The sequence below is a fragment of the Elephantulus edwardii genome, unplaced genomic scaffold, assembly GCF_000299155.1.
Source record: "Elephantulus edwardii isolate Elephantulus edwardi_28Jun2011 unplaced genomic scaffold, EleEdw1.0 scaffold00003, whole genome shotgun sequence".
NCBI lineage: Eukaryota > Metazoa > Chordata > Mammalia > Macroscelidea > Macroscelididae > Elephantulus > Elephantulus edwardii.
In genome coordinates, this window is record NW_006399753.1 from 17323745 (window position 1) to 17346509 (window position 22765).

A 22765-nucleotide genomic window follows, 5' to 3' on the forward strand; every position below is an offset into this window, starting at 1 on the left:
CTTTGTGGAGTTGACTTACATTCACAGGAACTTGATAACAGGACCTGCCTCGTAGGGTGTTCAAGGGTGTAATTTTTACAACTTTCACTCTAATGAAGGTTCCCTGTAACCTTTACAGTTACAGCTACATCTTCAGAAGCAAACAGCGCATTTACCCCCTCCAACGTGTTGGCAGGTTCAAGCTACAGACTTTTCTGTTAACATTTGAGTACTCAACTGCTTTGTGGGCCCAGTGCCTGGTAAAGTGCCTTACTCATAACAGATAATCAGTAAATCTTTATTATGGGATTGGTTGAATTTAAAAAATGATTTGGCAGCCCAATCCTGAGGCATTTCAATCCTGCCATCAATCAGAGCTGATTCTGAGCCCACATAATTCTACCAAATCCCTTTGCAATTGAAAGAATACAAATGGACCCAGGCTCCCACATATCCCGTCTTAAAATGAAAAGGCAGCGTTTACCCTGGACCAGAGTCCAAATTCTCCTAAAGCCAATGTGGTCCCAAGAATGCATTGCTAGGTCTATCTCAGCTTCCTGAGCAAGTCTATGAGTGATGCCAATTGACATTTCTACAAAAGATGTAAAAGGACCTCAACCATTATCAACAAACCGAGAGAAGTCTTGGAAGAAAGAAAAATGATCAAAGGAAAGAAACCATGGATTTACCTCAGCTTTACAGTTTAGTGCAATTAAATAAGGAAAGGGCTTCATTGTGTTTTTGTTTAGTAAAACCACTCTACCATGTAGTTGAAAAAATGAAAAGAAATGCAACAAAATATTTGAAATGTTAATGATGATGGTTGCCAGTGATCAGACTAATTTTTAAGTTCTCATCATTTTTAAATTCTACAGTTTCTAAAATTAGTCTTATTTACATTCTCAGAGAGGGGAGAATACTGCCTTTTAAAGGAATGATCAGGATAATTTTTCCCACCTGGACCATGACCTTTCTGAACTAAGCCTGATGTGTCAGGGGGGCCCTGAAGACTTTGGAAGGGAGACCCTTGCCCCAGCTCCCAGCCCCTGAGCTCCAGCCACACCCAGAAGAAGGAAATATGTTACTTGGCTTTTGGAGGGTTTTCCATCCTTTCTCTTCTTTGTGGCTCCTCTAGTCCAAAACCCAGCAGTGCCTTGGTGGCTGGCTTTATCCAGGTCCTGGCACAGGCGTCTGAGTGCCAGAGTAATCTGGTGGGCGAGATTACTGGGGGTGTGGCTGAATCAACACTCCTTGGTGTGTCTGGCTGCTCTCAGGCATCAGGTTACTCAGTGTAATCAAAGGTGCGAAACCAAACTGCCCCATGGTGGAGAGTGCACTCAACCCTCAGACTTCCTAACACCCCACCCAGTGTTTCTGTACTCCTTCAACGGCAGAGTCAAAGCCCAGATACCTTCAGGCTTTGAACTCAGATCCTCTTAAGCCTTGTTTGATAAGACTATTTTGTCCCAAGAAAACACACTAAAAAAAAAAAAAATCATCCGGTTCTCAAAGAACCCACTTATCTAACAGAACATTTTTAAATGACGGAAATATTCTATTATCTACGCCACTCAACATAGTAGACACTAGTCACATGTGAGGGAACTCTCATTGCCAACCCAAAGGAGGGTTTGAGTCCACCGTTTGCTTGCTACACAGGAGAAAGATTGGCAATTAATTCCCATGTGGTTCATAGCCTCTGAAAACTTGTTGGAGGATCTGCTATGAGTCAGTTCTAATTCCGCGGCTGAAAAAAAAAAAAGGAGCAAAGAGAACATGTGAAAGGCTGAGTCCAACCACAAAGGGGAACTGTCCTCATCAATAACATCCACAGCACCAAATATTACAAGGTCAGACATGGCCCTGCCATGCTCCTACATCTTCTAATCACTGAGTTGGATGCTTGTTGCAAACTAACTCGCAGACTTGACTTTACTCATAGTTGTGGAGTTTACAAAGGAAATGGTTTAGGGTGGTTGGATGAACAGCAGTCCCAAGACACAGTTCCTCAATTTGGTGCAGACAGCTTCTCAATCAACAAATAAAGGTCCAGGTTCAGGCCACCAGCACAAATGCAAGAAGCCTCTGGTTTCTTCAATTGCCCAACAAGCTTTGTCTCTCATCAGTCTCAAGTCAACTCTTCCTTCAGTCATCCAGTAAGCAGTGTCTTTAGCTCTGGCTCTTTAAGCTCTGGTTCTGTCTCCAGAGCTCCATCAGGCTATGCCTTGTCACAGTCTCTCCACAGTCTGGCCAGCTCTCCCTCCACAGCTGTTGATGATGTAGAAGATACTGATCAACAGTGAACCACGTGTCTTCAGTTGAGACAGCTGGAGACCATCCCCTGAGGTGGGGAGGGTGGCTAAGGCAATGGCTAGAAAAGTCATTTCCAAAATTCGCTAAGGCAATGGCTAGAAAAGTCATTTCCAAAATTCCTAACACCACAGCAGCACGTAACAACAATAGTCATGTGTGACTATTGAGTATTTGAAATGTGGTGAGTGTGATTGAATTAATTAATCATGCTGTCTGTGTGCATTCATGTAGTTCCTGAAGGAAGACATTATTCCTCAACCATCTTACATAATTTTATAGACTCAACCATCCTACATCATTTTTATTAATTCAATTATATCCCTAAAAACAAGTATCAACTAGGCTAGGCTGTGATTGACAGGATTATATAATTATCTCCCTTTTTGTGATCTGATGTAATTATTTGAAGGGTTATAAAACCTAAGGAGTTGTGATTGTACAGACCTTAACATGTTGCACTGTGAGCCAAAAGGCTACATTCTCTAGAGTTTTTAATTCACCAGCCACTCCACAGAAGTGGAGAAGCCACTCCCTCATTAAGATGTGTTGTTGTTAGGTGCCATGGAGTTGATTACAAAGACCTGTGAGCAGCAGTGCCCTGTCCTGCACCAGCCTCTCCACCTCTGTCTTGCTCAAGCTTACTGTGGCTGTCACTGTGTCAGTTCCTCTCATTGAGAGTCTTCCTCTCTTCTGCTGTCCCTCTACGTTCACCAACATGAAATTTCACTCCAAGTACTGGTGATTTACAGCCTTGAAAACCTGTTGGAGGGTAACTATGAATCAGAGTCAACTCAACAGCACCTAATAACAACAATAGCAATTATGTTAATGAAGTCAAATTAGAAGCAGTAAGTAATGCTAGTGACCAAGTTGCCACTTCAGTTATTATCTACAGTATTAGCTTGTATCTTGGCTATATCTTGTATCTTGAGTCAATGTCTTTTCACATATGAAATTGATTAAACGAAAGAGTGAGGAACAGATTACTCTCCCACCACCAAGAAAGAAGCTCTTCTTTTGTACCTAGGATCCCTGAGCTGAGAAACTCCTAGACGCAGAGGAAGATTGATGAAAAGGAACATCACTCAGGGTCAATAAAAAGACAAAGTGTCCCATAGTTAACATCCTTGATGCAGACTTCTAGCTGCCTAACTGTGACAGAATCCATTTCTGTGTATCCAAGTCAAGTACTTGTGGTATTTCTATTAGAGGAGCATTAGATAACTAATAGCCCTTTGGAAGTATAAAACTCTACAGTTACCAAGTAGTCATTGTGACTATCAAGCACATCAGAGGAGGAAGGCTATAACTCAACTTCACTATTGACTAATTTCTTTTCCTTTTTTTTTCCCCTTCCTTCTTAAAAGAATGGCAAGGTTGGTTGGGTTGTTTGGGGTTTTATTGTTGTTTTTTTTTTCATGTTTTTGGATCTTTTTCCTCACTACTAACTAACAGCTTAATTGTGAGAATTTAATGACCCTGAAATGTGATAAAAGTAGCCATGGTGGCACAGTGAGTAATGAATACAATGATGTTAATCTTCAAGGCTGGTAGTTCGAATCCACTAGCCAGTCTTCCGGAGAAAGATAACCAACCTCCTCCTGTAAAGATTCACTGTGAGTTGGGACCTCTTTAATGACAGGAAGGTTTGTGATGTGAGGAGCTCTCCATAAAAACTGGCTACTGTGAGTCTACATGTAGCGTTCCAGTCCTCAGCCTGTTAGGTACACCATGACGTTCATGCCAGAAGTTACAAATGAGCAAGAATCTCGGGAATGATTCTCAGTGAACGCCCTTATTTGCTCACTCCAAGCCAAACAGCTTCCCCACCACCAATAGAAGCCACCATAAACCTGGGTGTACTGCGATAGTGGACGTCACAGAGCACATGCCAGCTGTTCTTTGGGCAGGGTAAATATGCCCCATAATTCTCTGGAACAAACCCAGCAGCCTGTTTGCATGAGCGCATGTAAATTCAAAACAGCTCTGCACCAGAGACACAGCCCAGGTGTAGTCAACCAGCCACAGCCCTAAGGGCTAGGAGTCCTGACCCTGAGAATTGCACCAGCAACCAGCTGCGTGCTCCTGAGCAGGTCAAAGAGACATTTCTGGGTTCTGGCATCTGTTTCCTTTCCTCTAAAAGGAAGTACGTGTTGTTGTTAAGTGACTCACAGTTAAGTGCCATCAAGTCAATCATGGCTCATGACATCCCTATGAACCACAGGTCTGAACCTTGCCCTATTGTGCACCATTCTCATAATCTCTGTCATACTCAAGCCTGTTGTGGGAGTCATTGTGTCAATCTATCTTCTTGAGGGTCTCCTTCACTTTAGATGACATTCTACCTTTCCCAGAAGGATCTATCTCCCCAAGGACTGGTTCCCCCTGATAACATGCCCAAAATAAGTGAGGTTACGTTCCACCATCCTTGCCTCTAAGGAACACTCTGATTGTACTTCCTTTAAGACAGCTTTGTTCTTTTGAAAGGCCGTAGTTTGTTCAACACTCTTCACCAACACCACTATTTAAAAGCATTGGTTCTTTGTAATCCTTATTCATTGTCCGAATTTCAGATGCATAGGAAGCAATTGAAAAGACCAACGCTTGGGTCAGGCACATCTCAGTCTTTAAATTGGCATCTTTACTCTTTAGAACTTAACAAAATCCTGCCCGTTCTGTGCCATTTCTACAACCTCCACTGTACCCAAGCCCACTTTCACCATCACTGTGTCAATTCATCTTGTTGAAAGTCTTCCTCCATTTTGCTGACTCAAATGAGTTTTTTACAAGACAAAATGTCTTTTTCCAGAATCTGGCACACCTCCCCCCTTGCTTAAAGTATGTGAGATGAAACACCTGGACTAGGAAATTTCCAACAGCCTTTGAATCTCTTCCGTTTCAACATCTTCAGATAAGCTGGTAAATGAAAAGATGGGCAAGGAATGCAGAGCCAGAAAGAGTTGGGTTCACCTTCCTAGCTGCTTGACTTTGATCAAGCTTCTTAACCTCCCTGAGCTTTGGATTTCTAATGGGTAAAATGAGGATAATATGATGATTAGCAGAGAGAGCTCTGGTGGTGTAGTGGTTAGAAGATGCGCCGCTTTCACATCATATTTCATACAATGATTCACATACGTTGTGTTTTATAAAATTAATCACCATTAATCTATCTTTACTGTTACCTTATCCTTTTAGGTCCCCATTAGATCATTTCTAATTCCTTCACCCCTCTAACCCTCCCACCCAACTCTGTCAACTTAGTCATGAACCCCCTCCCCTTGACCTCTCCTCCTTCCCCTTTTGGACGTTTACACACATCTTACTGGTTATCCTTCTATTTTTATGATAATGGTCCTCTGCAATATTTGTCCTTATGAGACTGAGTTAGTTCACTCAGCAGAATACTCTACAGACTTTCCCATGTTATATAGTATTTTATATGAAATTGCTACTTCTTAGTGATACAGCATATTCTTTTTAGTTTCTACTTTTATTCTCATTTAAACTAGAAGTTTAAGTAAATATTATTATTTTGGACTTTATTCCAATTTGTAAAGAAATACATGAGCTGCAATCCCAAAGTCACAAGGTTTGAATCTACCAGCTGCTCTGTGGGAGAAGGATGGGCAATCTCTTCTTGTGGGATTAACTGCCTCTGAAAACTTGTTGGGGGGTTGGCTATGGGTCGGTTCCGACTCAACAGTACACAAGAACAACAAGAGTGAAGGATTCAAGACAGTGTGTGTGACCCACCACACTGTACTTCGTCCTAATGGTGCTTAGTAAATGATGGTTACTGATATCTTAATTATTGTTTTTATTGCTATTATTGTTGTTGTTGAGTTGGCCCCTGCCTGATGGTGAACTCTTTACAGCAAAGTAAAACGTCACCTTGATGTGTACCATCTTCGTGATCAGGTGATGACTGGACCACTGATGCTTGAGTTTTCTCTGGTTCATTTTCAGAAGGCAATCTCCAGTCCTTGCTCCCTCATCTGACTTAGTTTGGAACTCCTTGTGAAATCGATTCAGCCTCACAGCATCAAGACAGCATCCACTTACAGGCAAGAATTGGCATAGGGTCTTTCAGCTGCAAGAAGTGTTGTTGAATGGTGGTTATTTTAAGGCTATATGGGAAATCAACAATGAAAAAGTGCCATAGCACTACACGTCATGGAGGATGGGATGAAAGGCAGCTTTTTGACCTGAAGCAAGCTCACCCACGGTGCATTCAAAAGATCTTGGATCTTCTTTGTCCCTTTTGGTTCACCAATCCTGTTACTCACTGGTCTGATTTCTCATGCCATAGACTGCAAATCTTCTTTGTTCCCCATTCAAGTCCCTATAGAAAAAACATCCCTGACTCATAACCACTGTTGCTGTTTTGAAAAAGACATTTTGGCAAGAGGACACATTCCGACTGATTAATTGATCTAATTCAGATGAGTGTGCAGCTGTTGAGTCAGATGGGGTTTGAGGGGTCACATGAGACTGAGTGCAAGGTGTGCCCTCAGCCAGCACAGCGGTGAGCTTCCTTTACAGGGAAGGGGCTGAAGATGAAGCAGCCACCTAGACTGTCAACACAAAACATCAACAGAAAAGAATTCTCTCTGGGTGCTGCTATTGTTTCAAATAAACATTTAGAAATTAGTTATCCTTTTGTATAATGATTTTCCATCTGCTTGTAAAGTCCTGAATGATGTGGAGCCCCAGTGCTGACTCTGACAACATCAATAAAAAGTACTGCCATCGGTGCAGTCCTTTGTGGTGGTGACCACTCTATTCTTCCAATCACTACATCCAAAAATTGGCAGGGCAGTTGTCATTGTCATCATCTGACAGAAGAAAAGCTGGAGTTCAAGAGGAATGACAGGTGTGGGCCATAAAACTAGCTAGACTCTGTCTGAACTTCAAACTTCAGTTTCCTAAATTAATTGCTAAAGAAATAGAAAGCAACATTTATGTCTCTCGGCTTCTATTTTTAGCCAGTCATCTTTGGAGTTCTAAACATACTTCATCTCTTTCAGTCCTGGTTTAAATCTTCATCAGTTCTCACCCTGAATTATCCAAGTCTCCCAACTTAACTTCTTATCATCCTTCCCTCCCTCCCTCAATGTCCTTTTTCCATATATCTCCACAAGGGAGCTCAGGTGATCAAATGCGAAGGAGTTGCATTTCCAACTCAGAGGCAAGGAGGTTTGAACCCACCAGCTGCCCCAATGGAGACAGGAGAGAGGAGCAGCCTCTCCCATGTTTACAGCCCCTGAAAACTGCTGGAGGGTCAGCTGAGTCAGCCCTGACCCCATAGTACTGGTGGCAAGTGAGAAGCCTGCGCAACCAACCAGTCCAAATCAGCTTCCACAGAGTCGATTAGCTCTTGGCAACTCCATCTGGATCAGGGTAGAATACACACACACACACACACACACACACACACACACACACACACACACCCCTATTGACTTAAACCTAGTTTAATTCATCAGGGGTTAAGCTTACCAATAGGACACAATCATCTGTGATTCTATTTCCCATTCGACATCAAGACCTGACCTTCTAGTATTGACTGAATCTTCTCTTCACCAAAGACTTCATCTAGTGAGGAAATAAACTCTTTTCCAAAGTTCTACTGATTTAAAACTCAAAGCTCTTAAATAAATCATCCTACAAGAAGCAGCAAGAGCAATCAATTTGCTTTGGCCCTAAGCCGATACCACTCCCAACCACAAAATAGCTTATAGGGATCTGTGAAGAGAAAAAAAGTGTTGTCATCCCAGGTGAGGGTCACCATCTCCCTATATAATGGTCTGCACAGGTTTCAATGATCTGTTCTTCTCCCATTTCATGAAAATGCCCTTTTAAATATGTTTTACCCATACTTTTGGATTTTTACTTCTCCTATAGCCTTATCCTTTTATGTAACATGCATTTTTTTTTTTTTGAGGTTGCATATTTCGTAGGAAATTGCAGGCTAATTACTGCCTCTCTGACAGTTCAAATCCACCAGTGGCTTCTCCAGTGGGATTAAAAGTCTGGGAAACCAATATTGGATCATTTATGAGTCGGTTCCAAATGAGTTGGAGTTTGCTGAGCTGAACTGTTTACCAGGAGCTGCTTCAGGGTTCTGAAGGCGCAAAAATAAGACTTGATTTCATCTCCTGAGAAGTTCACAAGCTAATGAGGAAACGAAAAAGCCATTGAGATATAGAGGCTACCAAACGCTACACAAAGCATCACAAGTCCTCATCACCATACATTTGTGTACAACACATATGCTCAGTACAATTCTTGTATGCTTTCGGCTCCCCACAATTAGACCATGTTGTAGACAGTTGTGACTACTTCCTGCACATAAGCTGGACCTCCTTCCTATGCTCTCACTATCAAGGAAAAAGAAGATTTGCTGCTCCCCAGCCTGGCTCCCCATGGTGTAGTTCACGGTTGTGCTGCTAACAAAAAGGTCAAAGTTCTCCAGCAGTTCAAATCCACAAGCTGCTCCCCAGGAGGACGGGCAGTCCCATCGCCTTAAGATTTATAGCCTGGGACACCCAGTTAGTCAGGATATCCTTAATGGCACTGTGGTTTTGGACTCCCCAGTTGAGTTAAGAAAAATATGGCTAAAATTCAGAAAGTCCTATGAAATGCTGTTTAGACATAATCATTTCCTGTGAGAAAGTTATTGGTCAACCACCAACCACACAGGCATAATTGCCAATAAACGAAGATTCAGGTCACTCCATCAGAAAATGAGTCACAACAAATTGATGCTGACCAATAAGAAGGGAACTCAGAATGGGTGAGAAGAGGCCAATGAGCATGATGTCATGGTCTAAGGAAGAAGTGAGATCTCTTACTAAGTGCTGTTGAATCTATTTTCAACTTGCTGCCATCCCTTGTGACAGAGTAGAATTGTCCCAACAGAGTTTTCTAGACTATAATCTTCACGGCGTACATCAATGGGTCTTTTTCCCGTAGAACACTCGGTTCAGTGTGAATCACCAGCTGTTTGAGTAACAGCTGATTGTTTAACTGCTGCACCACCAGGGATCCTTGAACAGGGCCCGTTAAGTAACTGTGCCATAAAGCCAACTCCAACTCATGACAACCTCATGACTGTCACAGCTGGCTGTGTTCGCCAGAGTTTTCAGTGGCTGATTTTTAGTAGACTTCCCCACTCCCAAGCCTTTCTTCTCAGGAAACTCTGAGTGGATTTAAACCTCCAAACTGGATGTGCTAGCCATTTGTGTCACTCAGAGAATCCCTCTATACTCCTATAGTCCCTACCTGTACTCATCTGCGTGTGTGTGTGTGTGTGTGTGTGTGTGTGAGAGAGAGAGAGAGAGAGAGAGAGAGAGAGAGAGAGAACACTAACTTTCCTTTCCTCCCTTCACGTGATCTGATCATTCTAGATAGAACGTGCATGTGGATGTCAGAGTGCTCCTTGGAGGAAAAAACGGCAAAGCATCATCTCTCATACTTTGGGAATTTTGCTAAGAGAGGTTATCCCTTAGAAAGAGACACCACACTTGGAAATTTGAAGGGTCAGTGGAAGAAAAGAAGATCCTTAAAATATGGGTTTGATCCAGTAACTGCAGCAATGGGCTCAAGTGTGTAAGAGAAAATGAAGGTAGTATAGGACAGGGCAGAGTTCAGGTCTGTTGTCTGTAGAGTTGCTATGAATTGTACTCAATTCGACAGCATCTTACAATAACAAAACTGCAGATAGCTGAACAAATCTATCATACTTCGGGGTTTTATAAATAGTTTTATTGGAACACAACCATATCCACTCATTTACATCACATCTACCACTACTATCATGGTACAAAAGCAGAACTGAGTTGTCTAGACACACTTTGTGTGGCCTGCAGAACCTAAAATCATTGCCAGATGATCCTTTAGGGAAAAATACGCCACTGTTTGATCAGATTTAGAGGTAGTAGTGTCAGTTAGGATGCCTCTAAGCTGAAAGTCGATTGAGCATCATTCAGAGCGCCGAGACTTAGAACACATTTAGCTCAGCAGATTTGTGGTGGTCTTTTTGAGGCAACAGTTAAAAGTGTTTGGGGCATATGAGGTATAGTTTCATGGTATTTAAAGACAAACTTTTTTTTTTAAAAAGCCACAGCAGACATTTATTATCTCAAAGTTCTGGATGCTAGAAATCTAATTGATCTGCTGGCTGGGCCACACTGTCTCCAAGTTCCCTTGGGAAGATTCCTCCCAGCGTCTGGTAGCCCAGATGTTCCCTCTCTCGGAGCTGCATCTTCATATAGCTATCTTTCCTGTCTCTCTTCCTTCTTTAGAACGACATCACTTCACAATGGACTTACCCTACTCTAAGATGACCTCTATTTTGAATTAGTAAAATGAACAGACAAGAAAGAACAGTGGATGGTACGAGCTGGGAAACCAAGTGATATGCATCACTTTCATAAAATAGGCAGTAGGGAACCATGTATTTTTAAGCAGGTAAGATTTAGTGAAATTGCTGCATTGGAAGAAGATTAAAAATAGGCTTTGAAACGTGAAAATCTTGGAAGTGTAAAGCATTCAGCAAACACACAAGGATGATAAATTTGAAGCTGGAGAAAGCACAGAAGGGTATTGCATAATGGGGTGGGGAAGGGAATAAGAACATCCTTTAACTAACTAGCCATCCTGGACTCTCCTGGCTTCTGGTGGACCAGGTGTGCCAGCTTGTGCCTGTTTTCAATTACGAAGTTTGAGAGCCAATTACACACCTAGATGGATGTGCGCTGGGAGCTGCAAAGTAACTTTAAGGACTTTACATGTAGAGATCTCAAATCCAAACACGAGACTGAGCAGAGAATGAGGCGGGAGCCTTCCAAGCCATGTGGAGTATGGGGAAAGGGAAGCTTCAAACAAGAATTCACTGGGTTTTTTTGTCTGCTTTTTGGCAAAGTCATGATGGGGAACAGAATGCAGAACACTCAAAAGGGGAAGCTGTGCTGGGCACGTGTCTCTCTCCCAGGTGTTTTCTGTTCAGAAATCGTTCGCAGTGTGGGTTCCTGTGGGATGTAGAGCCCTCCATCCAAAACAAGACTAAAAAAGCCAGAAACTTGCATTTGTCATGTATTCCCCTCATCCCACACCCCACGAAGAAAGCCCATCAGTCAGTACATATTCTTTGCCCTACATGACGTGGACCCTTTCTGTGTTTCTGCCTCTTGTCTCCAACCTCCACTCACTTTTCAGGGTGTGCTGAGAAGTAACCAAAACAAAGTTGGGTGCTTACCATTCCATTGTCGCCTCGTGGGCATCAGGAAGGCAGTTCTCCCGGGCTGCTTGTGGTTCAGGTGGGATTCTTGTGACTGAGTATTGACCAGGGACTGAGCTGAAGAGACGTAAACCACTTTCAGGCTACCTGGCTAAAAATCCCAGGACCGACGCCCCTGATTTCTCTTTTCTTGCTTCCTCAATCTTGGAGGCCACCTACTGACCCCTCAGAGGGAATTGGAGCAGCTGAGTCCTGTGCTGTGATGGACTCCCATTGCTGCTTGTCCTGTTGAAGCCCCTCAAGATGTTAGCCTCAAATGAACAGCTCAGACTTGAAAGTCTGACTGATGTGGACAGAAGATATAAATAGGTTCTGGGATTAAAGCCATCCCAGCAGACCAAATGTCATAAAATGAGTAGGTGTGTTCATACAACGGAAGTTAGATAAAGAGGATTTGATTGGTTGATTAATTGGCTGATTGATTGATCAGTTGGTTTGAAAAAAAAGGAATTAAGTTAGAAATTGAGGGGCGATGAAGAAAGAAACAAGCTCTCGTCAAAGAGAAAACTGATTTCCTAGGCACTGTCTCCAAAGACTTGGGGGGAAAGCCAGGTTTTCATATAGCTTTATAACTGTCTAATCTGCATTATCTCAACCTCTTTACTAATTCTCCTAAGTTAACACGAAGCCTTTGCTTGAGTCTGGTGTATCCTATTCCTTGGTAGCCATGTGGCCGCAAATAGAGGTTAATAATAATAATAATAAATAAAATAAAGGTTTATTGTGGTACAATAAAGGATCAGTGTAGACCTTTCATGACAATAAAGCTTTAACCTCCCCACTGGTGCCTGTGGACAAGTAGTGTCCAGTAAAGCTGAAGTATCCAAGAGGTCCAGTGGTGACCAGCCACGTATGCTCCCGCCTGCACTGGGAATGGTGAATGAGAGCACATGACTCTGAGGAGAAATTTCCAAGTGGCCAACACATGAGAGTTGTTGTTGTTGTTGTTGTTGTTGTTGTTAAATGCTGTTGAGTGAGTGCAACTTACGGTAACCCTGTATAACATAAAACACTGTCTGGTCCTGAACAGGCCTTAAGAGAGATGTGTGGTTAGATCTCTATTCCCTCCACCATAGCTGATTCTAATAAGCATCATCACCCAATGTAGTCTTTCCTGTGACAATTCTTTAGCTTTCCACCCCCAAACCATTCCAACACCTGCGGGCCAACCTGCATCTACTGTTTTGATTTATGTGAGCATAGAATACTTTTGCCTGTTCTTGTACTAAATAAATTGATCAGATAATGGGGGGGGGGAATCTCTATTTCCCCAAAACGCAGGGACGTGTGGTTTGTGTGTACCTGAGTATTTACTTGGGTGTTCTCCATTGCAGGGGGCACGTGCTTATACGACGCTGGTGATCCTGAGATGATTTTACGTGACAGTAAGTGCTATTACCTAGCAGCGTAGAAAGTTTATTATTAGATGCTCTCTCCTCCACTGATCCTTGCCAGCACAGAAAAAGGAAACTTCCCTTTTGGTTTTGCTGTATCTTTAATGCTCTCATTTTTAACAAAAAAATGGGCCTTGTTCTAAGATCCTTAAAATAAAAACAGACAAGAGAATGTAGCTGGAATTGGTTTAGAATTAAATAAAATAGGCTACAGAAGGTAGAGAGGAGACAATTGGTTTCCCCCCATCATTGGGTTTATTTTTAGAGTTACCTTCTTTTAATAGCAAGCAGGTCTAGTTTTTCATTTTCAGAAGTGGCATAAAGTTTCCTTTTAAAACAGATTTAAATGTTATAGTTGTTTTGTTATGTATTATCGAGTTAGAACCAATTCATAGCTGATCCTTCAGTAGGTTTACAGCAAATCGCACAGGAGGAGGTTGCCTGTCCTTCTGTTATGGAGTACCTGGTGGATTAGAACCCTGTGCCTTGGAGTTGTCAGGGCAACTCTTAACCACTAGGCCACCAAAGTACCATACAATTTACAATTTTAAACAGAGAAAATAATACTTGGCCATGGGGAAGAAATATATTTCATTTAATATACACAAAATTTTTACTACTCCAACTGCTTCAGGATTATTAGCTCACTTGCCCTCGGGGTAAGCCTATGACCGAGGAAACGGGCATAAGGACGTTCACACACTAGGGGGCACAGAGCTCATCCTGGCAAGGCCTGGAATGCCACTGAGGGGTCCCAGTCCTGAGACAGTGCTTCTGCCTGCCCTTCCCCCAAACTGCCCTCACAGGCCCACCCTCCAAGGCTGAGATCAGGAACTTGGATGTGGGGGACAGTGGCTGGCTGAGATGGAGGGTGTGATGCCAGGAGCTGGGCTACACCGATAAAACTCAGGTCTTAATCAGTTGCCTTCTATTCAGTTTGTTTTATGACATCGGGTCAGAACTGACTCAGAGGCAGCAAACTGCACAGGAGGAGATTCTCCATCTTTCCCCCTCGAAGTGACTGGTGTATTCTAACCTTGTGCCTTTGGGTTGTCTGCCCCACTCCCTACCACTAGGCCGTCGGAGCTCTCCTTACTTAGTTTCCTCTTTGCCAAAGATCGCTGCAAAATCATGTAATTTGGCTCAGTCTACTTAGACGCAGCCCCCAAAGAGCATGTGTGGAAGCAAATCCCTTTCATTTCCAGCACTCTCCCAGAACAGCCCGCTTTTTCCTGTCGCTCACTGTGTCCATGCTGGGAAGGCTTGGGGCCTAAACATCCAACGTCACTTCCTTACCAACCCCTCTTTCTCCCAGCTGTTTTTAATTCTGAGACTTGTTTTCTCTGGAAGGATGACAGGTGGTGTCTCAACAATTTTAAGCTTGACTTCTTAAAAAAGACCCTTCATTTTATTACAAATAGTAATTATAAAATAAAGACAGATTCATATGAGGTTCTTCATAATATCAATAAGATCCCTAATATAATATCAATAGACCCTCTCTCTCTCTCCCTCTCTCTCTCCATATATAGATATATAATGTTGTTGTTGTTGTTAGAGGCCGTCGAGTCATAGACAACTCAGTGACTCTATGAACAAAAGGCCTTAGCACTGTTCGTACATAGAGTTTCCAGAGGCAAGCCATTTTGGAAGTGGATGCCACTCCTGCTTCCAGGCTTGATTTAGTCGGGAAGCTCCAGCCAGCACTGTCCACCATGGGTACCCATTACCACATTTGGCACATCAGTGTCCCAGTGTTCAGCATCACAGCAACCACGAGTTACCTCTGCACAGCAATGCACAGACCAGTGCTATACCACCTAGAAGAATGTATATGTGTGTGTGTGTGTGTATATATATATTTGTTGTTGTTAAGTGCCATTGAGTCACAAGCGACTCCTAGGGACCCTAAGAATGAAAGTCCTGAATACCTCCTGTTTATCTTTCATTCTTTCTCCAGGTTCATAGGGTTTCCAGAGGCAAGCTATTGTGGATGACGACTCATAGCGACCCTATGAATGAAAGGCCTGAGCACTGTTCATAGAGTTTCTGGACATAAGCCATTTTGGAAGTGGATGCCACTCCTGCTTCCAAGCTTGTTTTAATGGGGAAGCTCTACCAAACACTGCCCACCATGGGTAACCATTATCACTTTGGTCACAACAGTGTCACAGCGTTTAGTATCACAGCAACCATGAGTTACCGCTGTGTATATATATAATCTAGTTTTCCTATTATTGTATTTAAAATGATGAATCTGCTTAAGAAATGAATCAAAACAACTTGTCAGCTTTTACTGTGGCTAGTAATTCTTTTTCATAATGGTCAAAGATTTTCTTAGGAAAGGAAAAATCAATCTCATTGAAGAAAACTATTTCCTTTCCCTTACAGGAGCAGGTAGGAGAAAAGACAGCGTGCTTACTGCACAAGCATTTATCAGTGGAATGCTTCTGCATCATTTGAAGCTTCCGTCTCAGGGCAGTCTCACGGAAATGCTAATCCAAGTCCTGAGCAGTGTAGATGCAGATAACACGAGACCACCAGTGACAGGGATCACGGAACAGGTCCAGACATTGCACAGCATAGCATCAAAGTGGCAAAGGTCCTCCCTGAGGACGAGCCCTCTCCCCGCATCCCCCAGTCCACTCACTTGATGCTGTGCACACCCAGCACAGCTGTCGAAGCCCCTAAATGTCCTTCTGAGCCCAGAAAACTCAACAATGTGAACCCTGGGCCTTTGTCATCTTATACAGAGAAACAGCATCAGTCAGAGGAAATGATACTGCTATTTTGGGATCACAGAGGAAATGGGATATGAAAATATGCTAATGGGTGGAGGTTGCGTAAAACCAGAGCCATGAACAAAAAGAAGGCTAGCGGTTCCAGACAAGTCCAATGAATCAACTTTGATTAAAAAATTAATGAGAGGATGTCTCTTGGGTGGATGTTTGCCAGGCACTTTTGTAGAAATGGTATAGTTTGTTCCATCGTAAGTGTTTTTGTGTACCAGGTGTGCTAGGCATCAGGGACATGAGGAGGAAAAAGATTCATCCAAGCCTCAGAAAGTCATTCAGACCAATCAGTGCAGGGGTGGGAGGGGTCAGACAGAGACCACCGTGAAGTTACAAAGCTGTGATGGCAGAACACTGGGGAAAAGCCAGGAGGGAACAGTCAGTCCAGTCTAGGGCCCCAGGAGACAGTCAGATCAGTCTTCTCTTAGAAGGCGATACAGATCATTTATGTCTTGGACATACACAGAACTTTCACCCAGACAAACACTGGGTGATCCTGGTCATTTGCCAGGGATGATTCTAGGTTCTAAGTCTCAGGAGCTCTGGTGGCCTAGTGGCAAGAAGCTGCGCGCAATCCCAATGGAACAGGGTTCAATCCACCAGCTGCTCCATGGGAGAAGGATGGGTAGTCTCTTCTCATGTGATTAACTGCCTCTGAAAACCCACTGGAGGGTCAGCTATGGGCCAGTTCCGACTCTTGACAGTGTTCAACAACAGCAGGTCATATATGGGGAGCTCTGGTGGCCTACTGGTAAGGAGGCGCACTGCCATCCCAAAGACATGCAGTTCGAATCTACCAGCTATCTCTCAGCAGAAAGACGCGCAATATCAAGTGGTGATAAGAATTATGGGAGAACACCCTTCCCAGGTCTCAGTAATGGGGACTGATGGTCTCCCTTCTAAGCCTGATACTACTCACTCCCTCCTCATTACTTTCGACAAACGTATTCACTCATTCCTTTCTGTTTATTCCTACATGCCTGACTCCATTGCTAGGTGGAGACTGACCTCCTGTCTAAACTTGGAGCTGTGTTTCACTGGGAGTCAAGTGAACCTAGTTGGCCTGACCAGCCTTTAGTTCTGTCCTCCTTAGTGTTCCTTCCCTCTGAGCCCCTTTTTACACTACATCTATCACCACATTGTCAACCCCGTTGTATGAGATCTTTCCATTCCATCTGTAGCCTCTCACCACCAACCTGTTCTTGTTACTCTGAAAGGCCCATCCTCTTTTCCTGCTAGACCCCAATTCTCTATCTCTGCACAACACCACAGAGGTTTAAAACCCATTATTACTAGTCTACTTTCCAAGAAGCTTCTTATCCCCTAGTGTTCTTTCAATATGTTGATGATCTTTTATTGTGTAGCCCTCATAGCAACTTTCACAAACTCATACTGCTCAACTTCTTCACCTCCAAGGGATACAAGGGTATCCCCCTCCAAGGCCCAACTGTCTCTCTCACAATCATGTATCTCGGTTTTCAATTGACCCCCACTACTAGAAGTTTAACAGCCAATTGGTGCAGAGTTATTGAAAGCCTCCAGCCACCCCAAACTGCTGATCAAATCTTCTCTTTTCTCCACTTTATTGGTTTCCTTAGACACTAGATTCCCAACTTTTCCTTTCTAGCAAAACCCCCCAAGGAACCCTAGATTCACCCCAGATTAGAAAGCTTTCCTCAGGCTCCAGCATTTCTTCTTACAGTCCCCACCCCTTGTGTTGTCAGATCCATTTAAACCTTTCCATCTATATGCTATGAAAGACAGGGTGTTGCTGTTGGCATCTTAGCTCAGATTCTTGGACCCACATTTACCCCCAGTGCATACCTCTCTAAACAACTTGATGTCACCACCCAGGGGTGGCAACCCTGCTTGTGATCCCTAGTAACAGTAGCACCTTTCCTCACTAGAGAGGTGCTTAAACTAACCCTGAGAACCCTCTGCAAGTCTTCTCTGGCCATAGACTTCAAGACCTGCTTTCCCACAGCTTCCTATCTTTACTTTCCCCCAGAGGCAAATACAAGAATTCCATCTACTTTTTCTTAAGAACCCTGATATTAGCCTCTCTCAATCACCATCCCTCAACCTGGCCCCCCTAGCTTCCCTGAAGTCCTTGAAGATATGGGCTCTTTGCTTTCCTCCCGATCTGACCAACCCATCCCTAATGCAGACCATACTGTTTGTTGACAGTAGCTCTTGTGTGACCTCTGAAGTTTACTGTAAGGCAGCCTATGCTGTAGTTTCCATAAACAGAGTGTGGAAAGCAGCAACTTACTTCCTATTGCCTTAGCTTTTATCCAAGCAACACCCCACTCACCAGCCTTTCTGAGCCGCTTTGAGCTGATGTACAGCCGACCATTTCTGCTGAACCATAACCTACCCACTGAACCCCTTCTTTTGGCATCATATCTTCCTCATTCTTCCCTCAATTAGACAGTTACTCCAGGAACACACAGACCGCTGCATACCCAGGCCCTCGCCTGAAAGTCTAGATCAGACAGCTAGAGTCGCCCCATGAGAAGCCATCCTCATCAAATGGCATGCACCCAAACCTCTTCAGCCACGCTAAGACAGACCTTACACAGTCATCCTAACTACCCCCACAGTCGTTAAGGTCATAGGTAACTCCCGTTAGCACCACCCTTCCCAGGTTAACCATGCTCCTCTCACTGAGCACACCTCCTACATCTCCCAAATGTGGGCCCCAATACTCTTCGCCTCACTCATATCTCAAGACTTAAGTAGCTCTTCATACTGTTACTAAACTCTCTCTGCCCTCTTTAATTCTTACTTCACAGGATAAAAGAAATGACCAACTTGAACCAGCTGCTGTGACCTCCATATTCTCCCCTGGCTACTGGTTCCAGATTGGTACTCAATCCAGCCTCTGAGCCCCAGATCTTCACCCCTGTTCAGCAGGAAGAAGCTAGAATAAAGATACATATGTCACCCTTTTTCTCACTGAAGAGGCTGGGGTGTCAGGCCCAGACCAAGGTCTAAGGAGGAGAATGAAGGATTCAAAGAATATCAACATGTCAACAAAGGGAATGAAGGACTTCACCCACGTGGCTAAACCACAGTGGAATGCCTACCACTTCCCTCCTTAAAGACCCTACTATTAAAAACTACCCAACCCACCTTAGGGTGTGGTTTTCCCCTGGTCTGTCTCTCCCTCCAGACCAAGGAATCCTGCCTGGGAGCTCCCTTAAAAAAGTTTCTTTAGTTTTCTTTAAAAAAAAAAAAAAAAAAAAAAAACCAACCACAATATATGGGATAACAATGAAAGGAGAATGGACAGTGGAGGGATTACGGTGGAGGGGACTGCTTTCCTCAGTAATGTGGTTGACCAGGTGTCCTCAAGTTGATTCTAACTAATGGCAAACTCCAAGTGTTCCAGAGAACAGTGCTTTATAAAGTCATCAAGTAGCTGAAGATAGCCTGGCCTTTCTTTAGCAGTGTATGCTGGAGATCCTTTGGTTAGCAACTGAGTGCATGAACTGTTTGCACCAACCAGGTGACTGTGAAATGGTGATACTTCAGCAGAGACCTGAAGGAAAGGAGGAAGCAAGCCAGGCAGGTGCCGAGAAAGGAAGCGAAGGACAAAACCCCAGGAAGAGAAACCAGCAAGTGCAAATGTCCTGAGACAGAGCTAGGATATTTAAGAGAGAAAAAGACTCCGATGTAGGCAAACGAGACTGTGATCAGACACAGTACTCAGTGCACAAGCAAGGGCCACACTAGAGTGAGCCTTGCTGAAGGCAAAATAGGCTTCATTTTAAATGCTGCATGAGATAAGGAGCCAAGGAGGGCTTTGGGAAGAGAATGGGATGGCTTGACCTTCATTTTTGAAAGAGCATTCAAGATGTTAAGTGAGGAAGGTGTGGGGACAGGAGTGAGGCCTGTTAACCTGGACACGAGAAAAGGGTGTCAAGGACTAGAATGGTAGTGACCAGTGGTAAAAATGGCTAGCTTCTGGAGAGAGTCTCTGGGGTGGAGCCTGCAGTAAAAAACTGCTCACAGGTTGCACATGGTGTGAGAAAAAGAGAAGAGACAGGCTGACATCAAAGTTCTGGCCTGAGAAAGTTGAGAAAGGGAGAGTTATCACTTATAAATCTGGTAAGACCCGTGGCCGAGTACACTCTGGTGGGACAGATGGCAAGCTGGAGCTTGTTGTGACTGTATTAAAGTTTGAGAAGCTTATTAGATTGCTAGAGGAGGTGTGTGGGCAGTGTTATACACACATACTCAATTCAGGCAAGAATTGGATATAAAATTGGAAGTTGTCGATTTAAAGATGGTATTTAAAGTCATGAAACTGGATGAGGCCTCTTAAAGGATAAAGAGGGATTTAGAGGACGTAGGAGGAGGTTAAGGCCAGAGAGGATAAGTGGGAAGAGAAGGAGAAACAAAGCTTAAGCTTTAAATGTTGTAACATTGTGAGATTGAGGAGAAAAGAAGGGATCAAGACAGACAATTGAGAACAAGTGGCGTAGAGCTAGGAGACCAGGTCCAGTGAAGTCTCATAAACTAAGTGAAGAGTGAAATGAGAATTCTTCTTAGAAATTAGCAACGTGGAGGGTGCCAGTGACCTTGACAAGACATATTTCAGCAGAGCAGATCCCAGAGATAATTGGAAAATCGAAGAGATGGTAATGAATATAGAAAATATCTGAGATTTGCTCTAAAAGGAAGCTGCAAACTGAGGTGGTAGCTGGACAAGCATTCAATGTCAAAAAGAAAAGTTTTTAAAGTAGATAGTACTCTTCCGTATTTATATGTTCATGGAAGCAATCCACTAGAGCAGGGACTCAGAGAGAAGGTACAATTGCTAAAGGAACAGTCTGTAGTTGGTGAGAGAGTATAGCAACCAGGCCTCAACTGGAAAGAGTTGATAAGAACATAACTAATAGTTTAACTCAGGCCAAGTCAAACGAGGAAAAGAAAAGCACTTAGTACTTCTACCGAGGTAAGGGTAGTTGACGCAACTAAAACAGCATGTAAAAGTACTTTTCTGTTATTACTACTGTCCCCATGCAAAAAAAGAAGCCAGATAGCACTTCTTCAGCAATCCTCATGTGTGGAACTGTTCTAAGTACTGAAGAGTAGTCAATAGGATTGTTAAGAAGAGACATTATTGCTAGTCTTAGAGGAAAATTATGCAATCTCTCACCATTAAACATGGTATTAACTGTACGATTCTCTTTTTCTTTTCTCATTGTTCATTGTTGCCATCCTGGTAATGTTACCTTCTAAATAATATGAAGTTGTTGTTGTTGTTATGTGCCATCGACTCATAGCGACCATGTGTACAACAGCCCTAAACCCTGCTCTATCCTGTGCCAATCGCATTGCCTCTGACACACCCATCCCGATTACCCCAGTCACTGAATCAATCCACCTCATAGAGGGTCTTCCCCTTCTGCGCTGTCCCTCTACCCTACCCAGCATGATGTCCCTCTCTAAAGACCTGTCTCTCCTTACAACATGTCCAAAGTATGAAGAGTATATCTAAGTCCAACAATGTACACAAAGAATTATGTACTGGGACTGGATAGTATTTACTCATTCAAAACTGATTCGGCATTAAAAAAAAATCTATGCAATCCATCATATCCAAAGCTAAGAGAAAATAAATCACATGATCATACTAATTGATTAAAACTCACCCCTGGGAATCTATTCTCAGCCAAACAGCACAAGCAACCATATGGGACGCAAACTGCAGGATTTTCTCAAGAAAAAACAAAAAGGAGGAGGGTGGAAATGAACTCAGAGAGGAAGGAGGGAAAGTGCTGTTACACAGAGGGGATTGCAGCCAAAGTCAAGAATTCTTACTCTCTCTATATATATGGCCCTCAACCCTCCCAAGCATGACGTCCCTCTCCAAGGACTGGTCCCTCCTTGAAACATGTCCAAAGTATGTCACCCATACTGGCGACCTGGCTTCACCCTCTCCAGGAGGGTTGTTATGTGCCATTAACTAGTTTGCAACTCATAGAGACCCTATGTACAACAGTTCTATAACTTATTCTATCCTGCGCCAATTTTATTGTCTCCAATTCACCTACCATTTCATCTAGGGTCTTCCCTCTTGTGCTGTCCCTCCACCCTCTCAAGCATGACCTTCCTCTCCAAGGACTGGTCCCTCCTTGCAACATGTCCAAAGTATGTCAGACGAAGTTTCAGAATCCTAACCCCCAAGGAGCAGCCGGGTTTCACCATCTCTAGGATGAACCTGATTATTCTCCTTGATAGTGCGCACACTCTTCCCAATTTTGAACCATGCTTCAAATCATGTTTCCTTGCTCTGTTCTGATGACTGCCTCCTGGTCCAAATATAGGCTTCGCATAAGAACAATCAAATGTTCTGGGATTCCCATTCTTCTCAGAGTCAGCCACAGTTTCTTGTGATCCACACAGTCAAATGCCTTTGCATAGTCAATGAAACACAGATAAACATTTCTCTGGTACTCTCTGCTTTCTGCCAAGATCCATCTAACATTAGCTATAATATCCCTAGTACCATGGCCTCTTCTAAACCCAGCCTGCACATTTGGCAGTTCTCTGTTGATGTTCTCATCCAGTTGTTTTTGGATACTTTACAGCAGAACCTTGATTGCATGTGATATTAATGACATTGTTTGACAATTTCCACACTCTGTCGGGCCACCTTTCTTTAGAACGAGAACAAATACAGATCTCTTCCAGTCAGTTGGTCAAGTGGTTGTCCTTCAGATGTTGGCACAACTTAGCACATTCAAACCCATGTCTGTTTGTTGAAATATGTCAGTTTGTATGCCATCAATTCCTGGGGCCTTTTTTTTCTCTCTCTCTCTCTCTCAATTCTTTCAGAGCAGCTTGAACCTCTTCCTCCATCACCACAGACCCTTCCTCATTCATTGTTTCATGAAATTCTTCTGTGTCTGCCAATTCCTTTTGGTACAAGAACTCTGTATACTCTATCTTATTGGATCATTTAATATGTAACT